The following is a 16,346-nucleotide window of genomic DNA, read 5'->3' as shown; positions in this document are numbered from 1 at the left end:
GTATCACTAATACAGGTGCCATGTGGAGTCCCCTTGTTGTAGACAGAGATACTACTTTCTTGTCCATTTCTGTACCTTTATCCACACCACAGACAAATAACCTACTCACCATAGGCTTCAATTTCCTAACTCTATAAAGTAAAAGGGTTGGACTATTGGACCTTTAAGGTGCCCTTTAGCCCTAAAATCTTACAGTTCTGTAGCTTTCAATTGATGGACTATACAGAGAGAGGAATACTTTAGGAATAAGTCTAACAGCCTACAGGCCAATGATGACACAGAATGCTCATGTTTTTAAGGAGGTGATAGAAGGTATTTGATCCCAATGGTTTGGAGTCCCCCGACTGTGATAAAGGAGAAGAGCTGAGAAGCCTTACAACATTACTGTTCTTTGTCTCTTTGTGGATGACCCTTTCACATTAATATCAACATCAGAAACTCTGAATTCAAGAAAAGAAAGGGAGAGTCACACATTCTTTCAGTAACGCTTTGTCAGCGAACATTTGAGATCCATAGGAAGCCAAATCAGACATCACTTAAAATAGTTTTTGGGTCAAGATTACAAAAAAAAGGAAGACAGGAAAGAACAGTGGAATCAGCAGGAGTGTGTCCCCTAAAGTCCCTTAAACTAAGTTGGAACACAACCCAGAGCAAGTTAGCTAGAGCACTTCTCAGTGGGATTTTACCCACAGAAAGGCATTAACCACAAATTGTCCTCTGAAAGTATTTCCCCTCAACACCAAAAATCACTGGGAAAAAGGATATTATTTGTTAAGGAAACTTTCAATAAAGCATGCATGCCAAATCTTATTGTTGACAAAATTCATAGCCAGTCCTGAAAATAGGCATCTTAAATTGTGGAATATGAGGGTGACCTTGTCTTTCAGTCTCAGGTCAAGATCATATATATGGGAATTGTAAAGCTACTATATAACTGTTGACTACTATTTGAGGTTTCAACAATGTGTAGAAGGAAAAAAATGAAGTAATAATAAACAGTATTTTTCTGTTCCCAGTCAGGGATCCCTATTTTCTAGTTTTACACAGAGTTAATTTTCAGAGTCACAAAGTGACTGTGGCTATCAAAAACAAACTACAGAGTTATTTACATGCAGAGAGCATTTCAGTTCACACAATGAAGAGAAAAATGAAATTTCAGCACAACATGAGTCTTTGACACATGTCTGGTAACTATTCAAGTATAATTCACACATTCAGTAGACCACAATATTTACTATTTTCCTTCAGAGGTTTTCTTATTCACTTTCCTTCTGTCCATTTCAAATATTTAGGCTGTTTGTTTTCAAAATGTCTATCCAAACTAAGAGACATACTATGAAAACAAAATAAGGTATGTCCAATATTTTCTCTACAATTTTAACATTTTTAAGATTTAATTGCTCCAAAAGCTAGTATAAAGTCCTATCATTTAAGGAATATTAAAATAAATATCAACTGATAAAACTGACATATTGATATTTCCTATAGTTTTCCTATGCAAATTATAACACAGAACTTGGGAAACAAAAAAGAATGTGAAAATTTGGTTCATTTTACTTTACTGTTTCAATTGTGTGTTTTTAATTGAATATCTGTAAAATAAAAGTTTATACTGTAGGACTTTGAACCAGGAGTTGAATTAATTTCTCCTGCTGCTAAATTTTACATAGAATTGGAAAGCTACTTTCAGTCTCAAACTATAAATAAGATTTGATTATTTAGCAAGACTTTACAATGTATTAAAAATTATCAAAAGAAGAAAAAAGAACATTATATGTCTAACTTTAACCAATATTAGTTTCGCTGAATTTTATTGTAGTTTTCTTTCATTGAACATATCATAAAAATAAAGATTACTGAATGTTTGTTTGTCATACTTCAAAAGCCATAAGAAATAGCTTCTAAATTTAATGTATCACAGAATAATGCTACCCAAGTAATTGACCATGCAAGCAGTATATTTTCAAGCTGACAGTTTTATATGGCTAGAATCTATACTTATTTTTTTACTTTCCCACATGCAAAAACTCATTCTAAACAGTGCTTTGATCTATCTTATTACCCTTCCAGAGTTTAGTTCAGTATAAATCCCCTCTGATGTCACTTAGTCATCGTTTTCTGTTTATGTTACTAGTATATAGCCTCTATTTTACCGATTGACTTTCTTTTGGTTTTATTAGATCTCATCGTTTTCAAAATAATTTGCTTGTAAATAATATATTCACTAATATAAATTATCTTATCATAGTGGCTTTTATTCAACTTACATATTATTATTTTTTATAGTTCCATAACATAAATACACCTTAAACAGAGGCAAGTGTATTTCAGAAATGGAAGAAACTTGTAGTATTAATATAGTGATTCAAATGCATAGGTATGTGTTGATTCATTTGTTTGAGTGTGATAGACATCTTGTGGACTATGTTCAAACAATTGCAAACAAGCATGTTAAAATTGGTAAGAGACGTAAAATTAATTTAAAATGTCCTTAGTGTAAATAATGTCTAAACAATTCATGTTAAAAAAGGGTAAGTTAATGGACAGAATTTGAAAACTTTGTTAGTTGGCGTAATTTTAGTACCCCAGTCTGGTGTATATTATCTAGACACAGTGGGAAAAAAAAAACAACTGTAGTGTATTTAGCTAACAGTTTTTGAACAAACACTGTAATCAAGCCAAATGCTCATTATACTTTTATGTATACAACAGCCTTGATATTTTTATCAACAAAGTGCCTTCTGAGCAATTATTTAGCTCATTGCATACATTTTGGTATGTGTTTTTATTTCAATTAATTTCAAATTATAAATATGAACAAAAAGCCTCCCAAAATATGAAACAGAAGCTAATAATTGAAGGGAGAAATGGAAAATTGAACAAATATTGTTAGAGTTAAGCATGCCTACTTTCAATGATGGAAAAAAAAAATAGAAAATCAGCAAAGAAACAGAAGACTTGAAAACACTATAAATCAACTAGAAATAAGAAATATGTATAGAAGATGTGGTATATATATATACAATGGAATATTATTCAGTCATAAAAAAGAATGAAATAATGTCATTTGAAGCAACATGCATGAACCTAGAGATTATCATACTAAGTGCAGTAAGCCAGACAGTAAAGGACAAATATATGATATCACTTATACGTGGAATCTAAAAAAAAAAAAAAAAAAAAAAGATACAAATGAATTTATACGCAAAACAGAAATAGACCCACAGACATAGAAAACAAACGTATGGTTACCAATGAGGAGAGGTGGAAGGGATAAATTAGGAGTCTGGGATTAACATATACACACTACTATGTATAAAATAGATAATCAACAAGGACCTACCATATAGCACGGGGAACTATACTCAATATTTTGTAATAACCTATAAAGGAAAAGAATCTGAAAAAATAGATATATATGTATATATAACTAAATCACTTTGCTGTACACCTGAAACTTACACAACATTGTAAATCTATACTTCAATAAAAATAAAATAAAATAAAAAGAAATATGTATAGAACACTTCACCCAACAGCAGCAGAATACACTTTCTTCTCAGGTGCACATAGAACTTTCTACAGAAAAGGCCATATGCTAGGCCATAAAACAAGCTTCAATAAATTTAAAAAACAAATCATGCAAAATATGTCTCCAAATGCAATGTAATTAAATTATAATTCAATAGCAGAAAGAAATTTAGGACATTTATAAATAGACAGAAATTAATCAACACAAACCGCTAAATAATTAATAAATGAATGAAAAAATTACATGGGAAATTAGAAAATACTTGGAAGTTAATTAGAGAGAATTTGGAGATAAATGAAAATAAAAGCAATAATATCAAAATATACTCAATTCAACTATATAGACCTTAAGAAATTAGAAAAAGAAGAGAAAACTAAAAGCAAAGGAAGGCAGTAATACAGAGCAGTGAAAATCAATGAAATAGAAAATAAAATACAATAAAGAATATCAATGAAACGAAAAAATGGTGCACTGAAAAATGTCAACAAAATTAACAAACTCTTAGCTAGACCAATCATGAAAAAAGAAAGAAGACTCACATTGCTAAAATCATGAAAGGAACAGTGGGAATTACTACACAACTTACAGGGAGAAAAAAAGATGACAAGAAAATTTTAGCTAACAAAATAAATAAACTAAATAAATTTCTAAAAAAGCAAAAATCTACCAAAACTGACTCTAAAGGAAGTACAATATCTGAATGGACCATAACAAGTAAAAAGTATGGGTTAGTAATAAATAACTCTCCCAAAAGAAAAGCTCAGATCTACATGGTATCACTGGTGAATCATATTAAACCTTTAAAGAAGAATAAATACCAATTCTTCACAAAATCTTCAAACAATATTGAAGAGGAAGGAACACTTCCCAACTCATTCTATGAAGTCAAAACTGATACCAAAACTAGGCTAAGAAAACTGCAAGATGTACAAGAAAACTATAAATGTACAAGAAAACTATAAATCAATATGCTCTGCAAATACAGATGCAAAAATCCTCAACAAAATACTAGCAAATCAATTCTAGCAACATGTAAATAGGATTATACAGCATGACCAAGTGGGATTTATCTGAAAAATGAAAGGTTGGTTAAATGTAAGAAAATCAATCAATGTAACAGACGATATTAATAGAATAAAGGATTAGAAACCCCATGATCACCTCCATTGATGCAGAAAAAGCATTTGGCAAAATCCAACATTCTTTCAATATAAAAACACCCAAACAAGAAATAGAAGGGAACTTCTACAACCCAATTCAGGGTATCTATAAAAAAAAAAAAAAACTCACAATTCTTAAAATAATATAGTTCACATTGAAACTGAAGACTTTCCTTCTAAAATCTGGAACAAGACAAGAATGTTCACTCTCACCACTTCTACGCAATACTTCTACACACTTCTAGCCAGGGCAATTTGTCAAGGAAAAGGAATAAAAGTCATCAAAAGTGGAAAGTAAAATGTGAAATCATCACTATTTACAGAGGACATGATATTATATATAGAAAATGCTAAGAATTTCACTAAAAATATTGAATAATCAAGTTCATGTAAGTTGCAGGATATAGAATCAAAATGTAAAACTCAATTGCATTTCTACACAGTAATGAAAAGTACAAAAATGAGATTGAGGAAACAATCCCATTTCCAACAGCATTAACAAGAAACTTAACAAAAGAAATGCAAAATTTGTGCACTGATTAGTACAAAATACTGTTGAGACAAATAAAGATCTAACTAAATGGAAAAGCATCCCTTGTTCATGGATAGGAAGACTCAACATTGTTAAAATGGTACTACTCCCCAAAATGATCTACAGATTCAACACAATTTCTATAAATATGCTCACTGCCTTTTTTTGCAGAAAATGTCAAATTGATTTTAAAGTTCATATGCAAATACAAGAGACACATAATAGCTAACACACTCCTGAAAAAGAAGAACAAAGAACTATAGTAATTTAGACTGTGGTACTAGTATAAGGACAGACATATAGATCGATGGAATAGAATTCAGCATCCAGAAATAAATTCATACATTTATGACCAATTGATTTTCAAGATGGGTGCCAAATTGATTCAATTGGGGAAGAATTGTCTTTTCAATGAATGGTGCTGTGAAAGTTGGATATCCACATGCAAAAAAAAAGAAAAAAAAAAAAAGAAGCTGGACCCCTGCCTCAGACCATACATAAAAATTAACTCAAAATGTATCACAGACCTAAATACCTAAATGTAGGAGCTAAAACTCTAAAACTTTTCAGAAGTAAACATATGAGTAAATCATGGTGACCTTGGCTTAGGAAATATTTTCTTAGATATGACACCCAAATCACAAAAAACAAAGGAAAATAGATAAATTGGACTAAATTCAAGTTTAAAACATTTGTACTCAAAACAAGAAAGTTAAAAGATAACCTACAGAATGCTAGTATTTCAAATCATACATTTGAAAGGATCTGTCTTCAGAGTATATAAACACAACCCCGAAGTAAAGACAACTAACTGAATTAATGACTGGCAAAAAAGTTGAATAGATAAATTTCTCCAGAAGACGGCCAATAAAGCACAAGAAAAGATGTTCAAGATCATTAGTCATTAGTGAAGCGTAAATCAAAACCACAATGAGATACCAGTTCAATTCTAGAAGGATGGTTATCATCAAAAAAGACAGAAAATAACAAGAGAAATTACAATCCTCGTTCACTGCAGGTAGAATGTAAAATGGTGAAGCCATTCTGGAAAACAATTTTTGGCAGTGCCTCAAAATGTTAAGCATAGAGTTACTGTATGACCCAGAAATTTCACTCCTAGGTATAGCCAATAGAAATGAAAGTATATGTCCATATATAAACTCGTACATGAGTGATCAAAGCAGCATTATTCATAATAGTCAAAGAGTAGAAACAATTCAGATGTCATCAGCTGTTGAATGGGATAAAACAAATGTGATATATTCATGCAACAGAATATTATCCAGCAATAAAGAAGAACGAAGTACTCACAAAATCTTAAAATATGGGTGAAGGTTGACAACATTATATTAGGTTTAAGAATCCACTCACAAAGACAATAAAATATATGATATTTCTATGAAACATGCAGAATAAGAAAACTTATAGCTATAGGAAAAAGATTAGTGGTTGCCTAGACTTTGTTGTGGGGTGGTGGAGAGGATTGGGGAGTTGACTGCTAATGTGTACCAGAATTATTCTGAAGGTGATGAAACTGTTCGATAATTAAATTATAGTAACTGTTGCACAACTCCGTAAATATTCTAAAAACCACTGAATTATACACTTTAAATGTGTGACTTTTAATGTGTAAAATTACATCTCACTGGAAATGTTAAAATATATAAATAAAACCAACATTTTAGTATAATTTATTAGTAAACTGTTTAATATTCTAGTATAAAATTATGTACTAGTTGATTAAAAGATGGCTTAATTGTAATTAATATACAAAATAAATATTGCAGAAATATTGTAGGTTTTGGACACCAATCTAATTGTCTAGGAGTGTCATCTTAATCTAGTTTCTGGAAAAGGTTGGTTTTTGTTTGATACCAGGCTTCCACAAATTCCCTGAACAATAATGAGCACATTATATCCTATTTCAAATACCCTACAGAAGTCCTTCCATTTACTTTTACTCACTGATAGCAACCTCCTCAATCCTCCTCCAAAAATAAGATTTCATATTTTAAAGTAAGCTAAAAATTTAAGATTACAAACACAGTTTATCTCACTTGCACTGTATTTTTAACAATGTGAATACCATATACTTCCAGAAGCAACAGGGGCTCAAAAAAATCATGATGTGGACCATAAATCTCTAGAACATATCATGTGGCTATTTCTTTTATTAATATCTTTTGACAGGGAAACTCCCTGTCTTCTCAGTTGTTTAAACTATAGAGGCAGGTACTGTTCTAACTCTTTAAATATTATCTTTACCTACTTCTTTTTTCCTCAATGCTTTCCTTTCATCGTCTTTTTTCACAAAACTTTAAAGTTTCTGCTGACTCCTCTGCCACTCAGATAGTGTTTATTTTGGGACTTCAATATCCCTTGCTCCATCTACAAATCTTTCACTCTCTTCTACCTTTTCTAGGATTTATGGTCTTAGAGTTATAATTTCAAATCTACAGAGCAGGTAAATGTTGATTTTGATATATATATATATATATATATATATATATATATATATATTTTTTTTTTTTTTTTTTTTTTTTAAGTTCAGCAAGCTTTGCCTATTACCAAATCTTCTTTCTTTTTAGAACGTATAACCAGGAACAGGCATCACATAACTAAAGCTGAAAACTCCTGGGCACCATGTGATATATAATTCCTAAAGATGACCACCATTCTTGTATGCCATTCTGTGTGACATCTGCATACATCCTATTTCCTCCTTCACATTCTGGGTTGGCCTTGGATTTTATCTTTATCAACAGAATGTAGTAAAACCAACACTGAATTAGTTTCATGCCTTGCCCTAAAAAGGCCTGGCAGCTTCACTTTTCAATCTCTTGGATCCCTGAGGTACCATGTAAAAAGTTCTGGCTACTCCGGTATAGAAACCAAGCAGATAAAAAGAGTTGCCTGGACAACCCATAGCTTTTCCAGGCATAGCCACTGAGGCACATTTCCTGTGACCTTAGGCATATTGGATATTTCAGCTTGAATCAAACTCCCAGACAAATGCACTTCATGAGTGACCTCAGCCAATCATGTGGAATAAAAATGATCTTTGCCCAAATTTCAGAATCATAGGCTCATAAATGGTTGTTATTTTTCCACTAAGTTTTGGGGTGATTTGTATAATAGCATCAGATACGTAAAACAAGCATAAAAAAGAACCCACAAAAGAACAAAATGAGGAAGAATGTTTACCATGGAAAGAGCCACCATAATTAAAATTTTACGAACTTAGAGAAGAACCTTCACATTGAACTGTCTTAAAAGATTACATGCATATGAAAAGATATTCTTTAGAAAATCACTGAGGCTGAACTGTAATGGACAAATGATATGTTGATGCTTTCCTCTAAAAGTTTGACTCATTATAGTAAATATAAAAAATAAAGGTTAGGAAAACCAGTATAGATATGATGGGTATTATCTATTGATAATAATAGGTTACAATGACCTTTTTTAATCTAACAAGAATAACAATGAGAAATTTTTAGGTTTTACATTTGATGATTGCTAGGAGGTACAGGAATGATAGATGAGGCAAGTGAGAACCTCTCCTTTATTATCTTCCTAGAAATGACAAGATGATGGCATTAGATTCTTTTTACCACCAGGCACTTTTCTTCATCATCATAATTTTCAACAACAAAAACTAACAATTTTGATGGCAGTGTTAGTTATCTGTTGTTAATAATTGTTCCAATACTTAGTGCATAAATCAACAAACATTTCTTATTTTAAAGTTTCTGTAGGTCACGAATCTCAGCATGGCTTAGCTGGGTGCCTCTGCTTCAAGGTCTCTTGTAAATCTGTGGTCAAGGTATTATTAGCCAGGGCCGGTTCTCATATTAGGCCTCAATGGGGGGAAGATATGCTCCCAAACTCATTCACGTAGTTGTTGCCAGGATTCAATCCCTGTGGGCTGTTGGACTGAGGGCCTCAACTTGTGGCTGTTTTTTGTGCCCTTTGCAGGTCAGCTCACCTTCTTTCAGAGCTAGTGAGTAAGAGTGCAAGACTGAACATACAAAAATGGAAGCCACAGTCTCCTTGTAACCTAACTTAGGCAGTAAAATTCCATCATGTTTGCCATTTCAATTTGGCAGAAGAAAGTCAATAATCCTAGACTCCACTCAAGGGGAGAAAATTATAAATGAGCATAAATACCAGGAGGTGATAACCATTAAGTCCAGTCTTGTGGTTGCCTAACACAATGATTCTCAAAAAATGAATAATGTCTCCTAATCACGTACCACCAAATTGCACGAAATGTTTAGTTCAATTCAGAAGACAAATTAAGACAAGTCACTGCATAAAATTTAACTTATATTTTAAGAATAGAAAAAAATAAGAATAAGAGAAGTGCTGGAGGACAGGAGTAAAGAATCAAAACCACGATGAGAAGTACAAAGATAAACAATTCAGGATGAAAAGCCAAGCAAGGCATGGCAATATTGCTAAACTTCATATGTCACAGAGTAGGCAAAAGGGAATATCCACATGGGTAGAGTAAATTTAGTAGTGTAAAAAGAAGAAATGGGGCTCAACAGTTGGAAACTACCTCTTAGGTACAAGATAGGGAGTTAGGTTACATGCTAAAAATCTTCATGTGCTATGGGGATGCAAAGTAGGAACCCAACCACGGTTAGGAATAGCAGTAAGACTGAACAGATGATGATATTGTTATTTGGCTGATTAGCTATAACCCAAAGCTCATTTCATTTCTATATATATAAAACCAGGGTTGTCTGGGCTGGAACTGATTCACTAGGGTTTTTAACACCAATGTCAGTTCCAAATTAGAAGGATAGAGAAAAACCATTGAGGTTGTTCTGAAAATACTTGGTAGGCTCTTTCTCCCAGCCCAATTTAGTTCCCACAGTACTATTGTTAGCACTCTGACAGGGGACAGGTTCATATCAGATTTAGAACAATTACATTGGACACTGTGAAAAGCACAAGAGATTTTCTGTCCTATGCACATCTGAATTACAGGGAAAGCTGCTTAAAATCAACAGTGAGTCTATTTGCACATTGCTGTCCAGTTGTCAGATGGCATCTCAGTTTATAAATGTAAAAATCATAGATTTTATTTTCATCAGGATTTTAGACTTACTGAAATACAGCACATCAGCAAGCATCTCTGAATTTTCATTATCATATTTGTACAGTACACGGCTCAAATGTATGTAGCATGGGATAGGAATCAGCAGGCTTTCCACCTGAGGAAAGTCTCCAAAAGTGACACCTTTTAAAAAAAAATTTTTTTAAGTGTAATATTTGACATGAGTATTTAGCTACGGGACAGATGAAAAATATTTTCAAGAAAGCAGTGTGAACCATCAGGAAAGCAGAAAATATAATCAAAAAGTATTTTTTAAGAGCTTTCTCTCTTACTAACTGACTGCCTGGGCTCTATTTACCACCCTACTTCCATTTTGCTTTTGCCCCACATCTGCACCCATTGATTTTAGAACAGGGCATTGTCTCTGGTCAACCAACTGTTAAGGGTATATCCGCAGAATCCATGAAATTTATAGTCTAGTTAAGAATATAACCATCTGAACAGATATAGTCATTAGAGAATATAAAATATTCACATGGTTGATCAATGATATGAGAGAGATATAAATTACTCTGTGAGTGCTAATGAAGGAGATATTAATTCTGAATAAAAGGACAGAGGAGGAATATATAGAGAGGATGGATAACACTTGAATTGGACTTGGGAAAATTAATAGAGTTTTTTCTAAGCAGACTTATCAGGGGGGCGGGTTTTAGTCAGTGAGAGTAATTTGAGAAAAGATACAGAGTTGGGAAGTGCAGGACCTGTAATGATCAGTCTGATACAACTGGAATAAAGGTTTAGGTGCATATGGGGAAGGATGGAGATATTTGAAGATAAGCCTAGAAAAACAGACTGGGTAGGTTATGGAGGACTTGGACTGCCATGCTAAGAAATGATAGGAAACAGGAGGCCAGTGAAGATATTTTACTTAACTATTAATATGTCTGGAGCTGTGCTTTAGAAATAATACATAGAAACTCTATGCAGCGTACATACATAGCAACACTATTCAGTATTTAGGTGGTCTGCAGAAATGCTGCAATGTATTCATGTATGCCTCTCTTCATAAAATTACATGTAAATATGGCTACACTATTAAGAGTACATGTTTATTTCATATGAGTGTTATATATACACATACATGTTTCTTAATTTAGAGATGAGAATAAAATTTTAGTCAAAATTCTTTTTAATTTTACCTTAATATAAAGTACCACTTTATACTGTATTTCTGTTCAAAAGTGAGCATTTCAATTTTGTTTCATTCTCATACATAAGGGAACTTAAATGCGTACTGCAACACCAACCTCGGCCATATTAGAACCATTCTCATGACCCATGGCCATTCTTGGCCATATTCTCAACTATTACTGGTTTAGAAATGAACATTGGCCCAAAGTCATTAGAAATGGATAGCTGTTTAGTGGTGTGTGGGAAATGAGTTGATGGTTACAGTCCAGTTCCTACTTAACAGGTGTTTACCTCATAAAAACCACCATCATAATCAGTACTTATTGGCACCCTTATCATCTGTGTGAAGAGAGAAGCCAAGATTTGATTGCTTTCCCTTCTCTGTCAGGATTGTGTGCGAAGCTTCCCTTCAACCTTTCATAATGGCTCTAGGTTTTCCTTCCAACAATAATAATTTCTAAAATGAATTTAGTGTCTAAGAAGCCATCTCTATGGACAGTCATTGACTTCTTAAACAGATAGTAAATTCATTTTAGAAAATAATATCGTTAGAAGGAAAACATGAAGCCATTATAAAAGGTTGTTTATAATGAGAACATTTCAAGAGGTACCATTTCAAATCAGTAGTTTAAAGAGAGACATATGTTCCCACCACAGAGACCTGTCCTACTGCTTGAACACCAGAAGAAAATTCATTACTTAACATCATTAAAGGATCATACTCAAACTTAATCATGATTTACAGGGTGAAATCCACAGCTTTACTCAGTGTTGCTTGATTATGATATTGGATGCTACTCAATGGAAGGAGAATTTGTTTTTCCATGCTTGCTAACATGTCATCTTCCATATTTTATGCTTTAAGCATGGAATCTAATTACACAGAAATAAGAAATATTCAAATCAATTCATTTGCTGCAGAATTATTTTAAGCCTTCACTGATTGGATACATGAATATCAAAATTCATCTTTTGCACAAAGTTATATTTATAGATAAAAATATTTTATGAACATTCTATTGTGTAGTATTTATACTTGATTTCTCTTCCTTTGAAAAAATGTTTACTGTGGTGATGACAGGAAACAATTAGCTCTGTTTAAATGACTTAGTGTGACGTTTCAATAGCAGTTGTTTTAGAGTATCTTTTTTTTTTTTTTTTTTTTTTTTTCCGGTACGCGGGCCTCTCACTGTTGTGGCCTCTCCCGTTGCGGAGCACAGGCTCGGGACGCGCAGGCTCAGCAGCCATGGATCACGGGCCCAGCCGCTCCGCGGCATGTGGGATCTTCCCGGACCGGGGCACGAACCCGTGTCCCCTGCATCGGCAGGCGGACTCTCAACCACTGCGCCACCAGGGAAGCCAGGGAAGCCCTACAGTATCTTTTGAGGAGTGAAGGGGCAACGGACTTGAATGCATTCCAGTCATTACTATATTGCATTTTTATTGGCCTTTCCATCTATAAGACAGAATGAGCAAAATTACCTGCATAAAAGAACGCATTCAAAATGCATTTATATTTATTACATAGAAAATAAAGATCAAAGAAAAAATCACAAACATCTATGTTTACAAAGGGTCTTATTTCAGATAGAAAGATAATTAAAAAAAAGAAAAAAACATGAGAACTTCCAGGATAAAATTGAAACTATAAATCATTCATATTTTCCACAATAACCTCTTAATTTATACAACTAACCTTTGCTTATTGAAAATTTTCAAAACAGGACATATTTAAAATATTCGATGAAACAAAGAAAAGGTAAAACATTTTGAATGTGAAATGTAAAATGTATACATGTTTATTGATTGAATTTTTTTAAGTACAGAAACACATAATTCTTTCCATAACCCTTTCATTCATTGTTTTGTATTCTCTCTTCATCCTTGCCTACAAACATAATTTTTAAGGAAGTGAGATTGAGCATTTCCACACAAATTATGTAAAAATAGAAACTAAAATAAAGCTTCTATATATTGGATTACAATTTTGACATTATTGCTGTTCCATAAGGAGAAAATAACACATATTTATATAATTTGGGAAATAAGAAACTTCAAAATACCTCATTTGCAAGTGAGAAAAATTATCCAAGATTATAAAACTACCTAAAAAGAAGAGTCAAATGAATATCGATGTTTACAGTCTCCATTGCATATTAAAAGTGAAGGCCTTTCATACCCTAATGATATTATTAGAGTATGCTCTTCTTTCGAATATGATAATAACCCCAATTAACAAATTCTTCCTCAGATTTTCAATTGTTCCTTTAGTCTGTGACTGTTATTTTTCCACCCCTTCTAAAGAACAAGATATCAATTATCTAAATCACAGGAAACTTATCCGGAAGGTTAGATATGTAGAAAAGATTGAATTGTTCCAAGAATATGTTCTAATTTTGATGTACATTTTTAAAAAAATCTTCTATTTAAACCTTTCTTAAGCAAACTATAACTTACCTAAGGACCCCAGGACTAGGCCATGACCTACCTATCTTTGAGAAAACCTTACATTGAGCATCAGTTCTGACTTTTAGTAGAAACCCAATAAATTTATATTAATATTTTTTATTGAATTGAAGAAATAAAAAGATACAGAAATTCTTCCAAAAGCTATAGGTTGTACTCCACAGGGAAGCAGACAAACATATCTCAGTTGACTTTAAAATTATTCCTAGGAGCAAGAATAGAAGCCCATTTATCAATTTTACTCTAAGCTGAAGATGCTAGTTAAAAATAACTTTTCTTAGCTCTAAAAATTAAAAGAATGAAACTTTCATATAAATTCATATCTTGTGATTGGTACAGACTATCTTTTGATTTATGGTTTTCCTTATCTTTTTTGTTTTAAAGAGGGGATCCACTACAAATGTTATTTCTGTCTAATTTTTAACAATTTAGGAAGCATATTCTGAAGACTTAGTAAGTTCCTACACTTAATAGCTAATACACAAAATACTTAATAAGATGATATCTTTATCTGATTGTCACAATACCAAATACGGTTTAGTGTAACACTAAAAAATGACAGTCCTTGACTTCATGCACCAAAAAATATCACTTCAGCTTAAAAAAAAGCCGTTTGATATGAGTATTGACAGGCGAAGGTTCGCAATGCACAAAGAGACCAAGTGAAAACCTGTAATTAGTAGAAATTACAAATCTGAAGTATTACGTTAATACCACAAAGATAGTAAGGCCACAGATAAAAAAGAAATCTTCATTTTGTGATTCAGAGTATTTATTCTCTTTAAATTCTTTTAATTTTGCACAATTACCATCCATCTTTTCATCTTAATGCCATTTTATGCATTGCTGATCTCTGAAACTTTTCAAAAGTGGAAAATATTTCAAGGCAGTTTAAAGGCAGCTCAGTAAGGTGGTATGTTATGAAACACTTGAATTTCACTTCTTCAGCTTTGTTTCACTCTCCATCCAAGCACACCTCAAATGCTGCACTATTCATTGCTATCACTACAGTATATCCTATGACTCCTCAAACATTATCACCACCTGTCAAACCTGGCATGAAATAGCTTGCAGGGTTTTTATGTTGATTTTAAGGAATTAGCAGCATCAAGCATGTTATTTATTCTGGGTTTATCTTCAGTGATGTACGCTGTTACCAGTAGCACTGGATTGCATCCTGAATAATCTTTACAGGATTGGCTGCTGAAGTATTATATCTTCGTCTGGATTAAGGTTGTCTATATTCTGCAACAAAATTTGCTTTTTAGAAAGACTTCATGCTGCTAAGTTCAGTCAATAAGAAACCTAGCTTCTCACAATTAAAATTTACAAGGCCAGCTCCCCAAGCTAATGTAGAATATTTCACCTCTTACTACTTTATACATTTATTTACAAAGTTAAGCTCTCATCCCTATCCTGCTTCCAATAAAAAATATATATATATATATATATAGATAGATAGATTTGTTATAGGTTTGCTTTCAATTGCTAACGGGGAGACCACTATGCAGGTATATAAGACAGAGTAGAATTCTGCAAAATAATTTTTGGCAGTGTATATTTGACAGACACAGTTTCAAAATCTTGAATATCAAAAAGTGAGATAAATTTCTGGAGTGAGGGCTGGAATAATACAACTGGAAGAGTGAAAACAGAGCAAAGCAGACATCTGGGAAACCAGGGAACTTCTGAGTTCACGATGGTCCCTCCCACAGGCTCCGCTCATCGTTCTTGTTCCCGGGGAGTCCACTGCTTTTTTCTCCAGACAGCACTGACTCCTCCTTCCAGCATGGGACGACGCACTGGGCAAGGTCAGCTATAGTTAGACCATTCACGGATCTAGCGACAGATCTAGGTGTCATTGTTCTTACAGGTAGAATTAGGAGTTGCGATTAGATAAATTATTCATATACATTTTTGGTCAAATTTCTCTTTCAGAATCAGAGGAAAGATTTGGAAACTCCACAAAAGAAAAAAAAAGAGGGACTTCCCTGGTGGCACAGTGGTTAAGAATCCGCCTGCCAATGCAGGGGACACGGGTTCAAGCCCTGGTCCAGGAAGATCCCACATGCTGCAGAGCAACTAAGACCATGCGCCACAACTACTGAGCCCACGTGCCACAACTACTGAAGCCCACTCGCCTAGAGCCCGTGCTCCACAACAGAGAAGCCACCAAAATGAGAGGCCCGTGCACCTCAACAAAGAGTAGCCCCCGCTCACCGCAACTAGAGAAAGCCTGCGCACTGCAACAAAGACCCAACGCAGCCAAAAATAAATAAATAATAAATAAATTTATTAAGAAAAAGAAGAAAAAAAACAGCACACGAACACAGCATTTTAGAGGTTTAAGCCTATCTATAGAATTAAGAATTAATTCTATTAAAGAATCCAGAG

The sequence above is a fragment of the Physeter macrocephalus genome, chromosome 8, assembly GCF_002837175.3.
Source record: "Physeter macrocephalus isolate SW-GA chromosome 8, ASM283717v5, whole genome shotgun sequence".
Taxonomy (NCBI): Eukaryota; Metazoa; Chordata; class Mammalia; order Artiodactyla; family Physeteridae; genus Physeter; species Physeter macrocephalus.
The sequence above is the reverse complement of the archived record's forward strand: the minus strand, read 5'-3'. Positions refer to the sequence as shown.